Raw genomic sequence first — 7,082 nt, 5'->3', positions numbered from 1 at the left:
GTGCAAGAGTTATGCGTTTTCGCCGTGACGCGGAAGCTTGAACCCACGCCGACAAAAATATGCCAGTGTCGTCTGCTGTTGACGATAGTTGCCGACTTAGAACATCTTTGCCCCGCCTCTCGGTTGCCGGCTCTTAACATACGTCGCGTCCCAAATCGGAGTGCGGATGCCGGCACATGCCCGCTCGAGCTCACTAATCAGAAAATTACCTAATAAGAAAACAAACGTAATAACAAAATCCTGGCTCGGGCCAAAATTTTGCTGGTCGCCAGCACACAAACGCTGCGACCGCGCTGTTGCATGTTGCCAGTCGCTGGTTATCTGTTTTGCCAGCCAGAGGGCGCATGCGTACGGCACCGCTCGCGCCGGTCCCAGCGTGAATCGAATTTTGTGCCCGGTTGCTTCAACCGTCCGCCGCCACTGAACCGCCAGCATGCGGTGCGGCTTGCGGCGATGAGCGGCTCGAGCGTGTACAGGCCCTAAGCGGTTGTGTGGAAATTGCTGGCATATGCCGGGTCTGAGCGGAGCGGCCAGCAAGCGCTCAGCTAAAACACTCTAATGATTCTCTTCCCAAGATCTATCGAGTCTACATAGCGTGTGCACCGCTCGTGGCTCTTGGTGATGTTCAAGCCTTGACCAGCGCCTGCAGATACGGTGCAGTTCCTTACGGTACGTATACGTTTACCTGCTACAACTCGCACGCCACTTTTGTTTTGGCGGGCCCGTGCATCTTTTGTGTGTCCAAGGCAGATATATTTTCAATAGTGTTATGAATATTTTGTGCAATTAAAATTAATCAGCATAATTACACGTAAAATGAACATCAGGGCTGCAACTTTACAGACTGCTGAGCATCTTTTGAAGTGTGAAGCAGGTCATGAATTGTACTTTTCTTACATTCTTGTCACCCATATATCGTTGTCAAGGTTTGTATGCTGTTATAAATTTGTTTTTTTATCTTGCTGTAGAGCACATGCTGGAATGGAACAATAAAGAGTTCAACGGTGGCTAAGCACCCATATTTTTCAGACGTGTGCTCACCAATGAAACTTAAGGTAAACATATAGAAGCATGCTAGGCTTGACTGTTTAGTTGAATGTCTCTTTTTATTTCTTATGTAGCTATTTTACTCTCACGGAACCACGAGGCCTCCTGGCTTCCATTGTTTTTGTCTAGTTAAGGTAAGTCGCATGGTTGCAAGCCAGACGTTGACTGTTTTGCTGACTGTCTCCTTTTAATTCCTATGCAGCTCTTTCTCTTTCACGTAACCACAAGGCCCACTGGCTTCAATTGTTTTTGTCTAGTGAAGGTAAGTCCCATGGTTGCAAGCCAGACGCTGACTGTTTTGTTGACTGTCTCTTTTTAATTCCTATGCAGCTCTTTCACGGAACCACAAGGCCTGCTGCGGCCATTCTATAATTAGTTAAAAATGTTTCAGAGTCCCTTTAGGAAGAGAATGGTTTTATTGGCATGTGGTACAATACCGTAGTGATATCGTAAGAGACACTCGGAAGGATCAGTTGCCGGCCTTGATTGCCAGGCTAACAAAAGTAACGTACTCTTGCTAGAGATTTGCTTGCAAACCATCTAACTGCTAATGACCTACTGCAATTCGTGTGTGGATTAAACCATTTGCCACTTTAATTTCACTCTACAGTAGCTTTTTCATATCATATCTGCAACATAATTTTGAACATAATTTTGAACAGCACAAGATTTTGACAGAAAGTATTGCTTAAATTTATAAAGTAAATGTGACTGAGGTAAAACAACGGCACATATTTTGCTATTTGAAATACCGAATCGCACATCTTTATTGTAAATCAAGCGTGGCTTACCCCCTTTTTTCTTCACTGTTGTATTACAGAGCGAACTTCCGTGAGCAGCCAGTGGTATCCAAGAGGGAAGCGACCTGGATCGCTGTGGTTGCTGCAGCTACATCTTATTTTATGTGGTCACCTTTTCTGCTGTATTTAAAAATTTTGTAAAATCATTCTGCATGTCCTTTAATTTCTTAATCAATAAAGCCGCTTTCTCAAGGTCAGGTTGTAATTTTTTTGCTGCATGTTGTTATGCACATTTACTTTGGATGTGTGTTGCACATTTGATATATGTTAAAACATTTAATGCAAGTTATTATAAATAATATAATGTAATGCTTAAATATATATTTCAGTTCCATATAGTACTATGAAGCTAGCATACAGATGCATGGTATGCTGAAGTGGCCATTAATTTTGCTTACCACGTCACTGTAGGATGACAATCTTAAATGCTGCTTTAAAGACAGCTATAAAAGCCTGCATGTTGTTTCTGAAGCCATTATGCATTATGACTCAAACAATACGCAGGCTTTTATAGCTTAATTAATAATTTTGCTAGACGTCCCCCGAATTCTGCTATAATTTATAACAGAATTCTGGGAACGTCTAATAAAGTTCTAAACTTGTTCTTGTCAAGATGTTTTATAAAAGCCTGCATAATGCTTCCGAAGCCATTATTACAGAATTCTGGGAACGACTAATACAATTCTTAATGTTGTTCTTGTCAAGATGTTTATTAGCCAACTTTTAGCGTAACGTTAGCAGGGCTTACTGAAGTACCTGTAGACGTCCACGGATAGAAAATGTCTTGACCAGGAAAGCTATTAGACTTTTGAATTATCCGTTCAAGACAACTTTTAGACATCAAATAGTGGCTTGTGTGTTTCGTGGGCAGGTGCCTCCGTGCGCGGTTCACTCCAATGTGCTTGCCGATTGCCTGTGCTGCTGAGCTAACAGCGATCGCAGATGGATATCGTAACGACAGCGCAGCAATCGCATTTCGGCGGGTGAGGGCTCTTGTGTTCAGTTAGTAAATTACACTTCGAACGCAGGAAGGTGTTGCAATTGTTTAGTGTGCCGTGCTTGTGATGAAGAAATGCCATCGCACTGGTTGTGTTTGTGCTGACATGACCGTGTTTGCGACACTGCGGCTCCGATACATCATCAGTGACAGAGCAGCCATCTCAAACGACAGCTGCGATACGTTATCCTTGGAAAACACTACCCACGAAACACACAAGCAGCTGTGTGATGTCTAAAAGATGTCTTGAATTGATAATTCAAAAGTCTAATGGCTGTCCTGGTCAAGACATTTTCTAGCCGCGGACGTATACACCCAAGCAAAATTGGCCGAGGGCCGACCATCGGGTTGGTGCTCGGCAGATCGCTGGGAGACGATCATGTCGGCTTGAAGAGCTTAGGCCGTAAAAAGGCCGACTTATGTTGCCGACCCCATCGGCGCTGGCTTGGTCACGGATGCTGGCCCGGATGCGTAGGGCTGCATAATGCCGAACACGAACGTTTTGGCTGGCCAGAGACGTCGGCTTCACGCTGGCCTGACGCTGCTCGCCGATCATACAGGATGCACCCGCCCACCGCCTAATCGGCGCCCCCTGAATAGAAGTCACCGCCTAGTCGGCGCCGGCATCCGCCTGTGCGAGAGGATTGGTTTAGTGAAAGAATATAAAGGAGGAGGTCGCCTCAACCGTCTGTGGCATGTCGGTTCATGCAGCATTCACGGGGAGGAACCGGCAAGAGGCAGGCGCGTAGATGGTGGCTGTTCGGGGGAGCTCATTCAGTGGCTGCTTGATCGGCGCAGCTTCGCACTGGGTTCTATGGCGCTGCGCTTCTTGTTCGCGAAAAATGGACATTTCCAACATGCGGATTTTCACTTCCTACGGACGTCCACATTTACTCGTAAGTTGCACGTATTATTTATGGTATTAGAGGCTATCTTTTGTAGCGTGAATTTGGAAGGAGAGCGCGTAAGGCTGCGTTTCTTTGTTTCAAGAGCTCGTCTGCCCTTTTCGATCTGTTGAAAGCGACATTATAATAGCGCGGCCAAATGCCATGTCTTGTGGTTTATGGAGCTGCACTCAATGTGCAAGAGTTCACATGCCAAAGCTTGTCGTGCAAGCAAATTAAGAGACTGGGTGCGTCGTGATATGCATGAAGCACCGATGTGTGCACGCTGTGTCCGTAACGTATACTGTACAGGGGGTCCCAACTAACTTGCACCAAGATTTAGAAATATGCAAATGCCACGTAGCTGGACAGAACCAAGGTAATATTGTTTGCCAACGCTTGGAGATACTCAGATTTTTTTTGCATTCCGCCTAATTACATATTTTGTCCTAATTAATTAATAAACTTCTCAGATATTATAGATAAAAATTGTCAACGAGAAAATTGTAGAGCAACATGAAAAATCCCCGATACAGCTTTCTTTTGCTCAATACGTGTTACATAAAAGTGTTTTTCTGAGTGTGAAAGAAACCTTTGAATACACGCAAAGTGCCTGAAGTGGCGAGTTGCGCGGCAATTTTACGTGTATTCGCGGGCTTCTTTCACGCTCGCAAAAACACTTTTATTTAACACGTATTGAGCAACAGAAAGCTGTACCGGGAGTTTTTCATGTTGCTCTACAATTTTCTCGTTGACACTTTTCATCTATAATATTTGAGAAGTTCATTAATTAATTAGGACTAAGTATGTAATTAGGCGGAATGAAAAAAATAATCTGAGTATCTCCAAGCGATGGCAAACAATATTGTTACGGGGAGAAAATATATGTATTTACAATATATACAGTTAGAGGGTTGTAGCTGTGGCCAGCGTGACACCATCTACCGAGCTCCGAGACACTTCAGCCTCTTCTTCCCCAACAAACGTCATTTTGTCCACAGCGGTACAAACTCGTACGTGATATTAACCCCCCGACACCCTAAGAAGCATCGTCTCGATGCTTCTTAGGGTGTCGAATCAGAGTGCGAGTTATAGGTCTTTAGTCGCGAAACGTGAACGATATCAGTTCCTGGGGTGGTAGAAGACTTCGAAGTCACAGGTGAGATCTCATATGTGAGGCTGGTGACTTGGCGAAGAACTCGGTATGGCCCGACGTATCGTGGCAGCAGTTTTTCGCAAAGGCCGACGCGACGGAAGGGTAACCAAAGCAGGACAAGGGACCCAGGGCTGACATGAGCGTCCCGACGACGACTGTCGTAACGGTGCTTCTGGATAGTCTGAGATGCCAGAAGACGGTCACGAGCAATACGACGTGCTGCGGCCGCGCGAACAATGGCGTCGTGAGCATAGAACGTGGTAGTGGTGGCGTCAGAAGGGAGCAGTGAGTCAAGAGGCAGGAGACGGTGACGGCCATATAGTAGATAGAACGGGGAATAACCAGTAATATCGTGACGCGACGAATTGTATGCAAACGTCACGAAAGGTAAGGTGCAGTCCCAATCCCGGTGATCATCACACACGTACATGGAGAGCATGTCCGTAAGTGTACGGTTGAGACGCTCGGTAAGTCCGTTTGTCTGTGGGTGGTAAGCCGTCGTGAACTTTTGGGACGTTGAGCAAGAGCGATGAAGGTCGTCGACAACCTTAGAAAGAAAACAGGGGCCTCTATCGGTGAGTAGCTGACATGGGGCACCATGGTGTAGGATCACTTCATGGAGGAGAAAATCAGCCACATCAGTTGCGCAGCTTGTAGGGTCCGTAGCAACAGCCACCCACTTGTTGCCCGAGGATGAAGTAGGAAATGGGCCAAGGAGGTCCAGGCCGTCGCGGAAAAATGGCTCACTGGGGATATCTATAGGCTGAAGGTGGCCAGCGGGAGACAATGGAGGCTTCTTGCGGCGTTGGCAAAGTTCGCAGGCAGCGACGTAGCTTCGAACAGAGCGGTATAGCCCAGGCCAGAAAAATCGTCTGCGCACACGGTCGTATGTACGGGAGACACCCAAATTATCAGCGGTAGGCGCATCGTGTAACTGCGAGAGAATTGTCGAGCGCAGATGCTGGGGAACGACGAGGAGCAGTTCAGCACCATGTGGATTCATATTGCGTCGATATGAGGTACCGTCCTGGAGAACAAACATTCGGAGAGAAGCGTCCTGTTGCTCCGAGGTAATGCGTTCGATGATGGATCGCGAATATGGGTCACGACGCTGCTCGTCGGCGATGCGTGAGAAGTCGGAGATCGACAAAACGCAGGTATCTGTATCGGTTTCGGTGCCATCGGGTGGGTCGACAGGGTAGTGGGAGAGGCAGTCGGCGTCCTTATGTAACCACCCAGATTTGTAGGACACGGAAAATGTGTACTCTTGCAGGCGTAAAGCCCAGCGGTAAAGACGGCCTGTCGGGTCTCTGAATGAGGATAGCCAACATAAGGCATGATGATCTGTCACGACGGTGAAATATCGACCGAACAGGTAAGGGCAGAACTTAGCAATGGACCAAACAAGGGCCAAGCATTCACGTTCTGTTATCGAGTAGTTTCGCGCAGTATCGAGCAGAAAGAAGACGGCTAGCATACGCGATCACGCGATTGGTGTCCCGCTGTCGTTGGGACAAGATAGCGCCAATGCCATGGCCGCTTGCATCAGTGCGAACTTCTGTGTAGGCATGCGGATCAAAATGACCCAACACGGGTGGATTGGTAAGGCGACTGATAAGCGTTGAAAATGCTGCAGCCTGGTCGGGTCCCTAACGAAAAGTGGTGTCCTTTTTCAGAAGGTCTGTGAGAGGACGAGCGATTTCGGCAAAGTTCTGAATAAATCGCCGAAAATAGGAACACAGCCCTAGCAAACTTCGGACATCAGTAGAAGAACGCGGAAGTGGAAACTCACCGACGGCACGAACTTTGTCAGGATCAGGCTGGACGCCAGAAGCGTCAACGAAGTGACCAAGTACTCGTATTTGGCGGCGGCCGAAATGGCATTTTGCAGAATTGAGTTGTAGGCCGGCACGTCGAAAAACATCAAGGATAGCTGAGAGTCGGTGAAGGTGGCTCTCAAACGTCGGTGAAAAAACTATGACGTCATCAAGGTAGCAGAGGCATGTGGTCCATTTGAATCCGCGCAGAAGAGAGTCCATCATGCGCTCGAAGGTAGCAGGGGCATTATACAGTCCGAAAGGCATCACTTTAAATTGGTAGAGACCATCTGGGGTGACGAAGGCGGTTTTCTCGCGATCTCGTTCATCCACTGCGATTTGCCAGTAGCCGGAGCGCAAATCAATCGATGAAAAATAACT

The 7,082-nt window shown here is 47.1% G+C and overlaps 1 long non-coding RNA gene across 1 annotated transcript; it reads left to right on the top strand.

Annotated features, from left to right (window-relative positions):
- Positions 1-528: 528 nt before the first annotated feature.
- Positions 529-1,980, top strand: LOC125942914 (uncharacterized). The gene is made up of 4 exons (XR_007465414.1): positions 529-669; positions 969-1,055; positions 1,122-1,181; positions 1,868-1,980. It is a non-coding gene; the product is annotated as an uncharacterized LOC125942914 (long non-coding RNA).
- The last annotated feature ends 5,102 nt before the right edge of the window (positions 1,981-7,082 follow it).

This window comes from Dermacentor silvarum, chromosome 2 (genome assembly GCF_013339745.2).
Source record: "Dermacentor silvarum isolate Dsil-2018 chromosome 2, BIME_Dsil_1.4, whole genome shotgun sequence".
NCBI classification, from domain to species: domain Eukaryota; kingdom Metazoa; phylum Arthropoda; class Arachnida; order Ixodida; family Ixodidae; genus Dermacentor; species Dermacentor silvarum.
The sequence above is the reverse complement of the archived record's forward strand: the minus strand, read 5'-3'. Positions and strand labels throughout refer to the sequence as shown.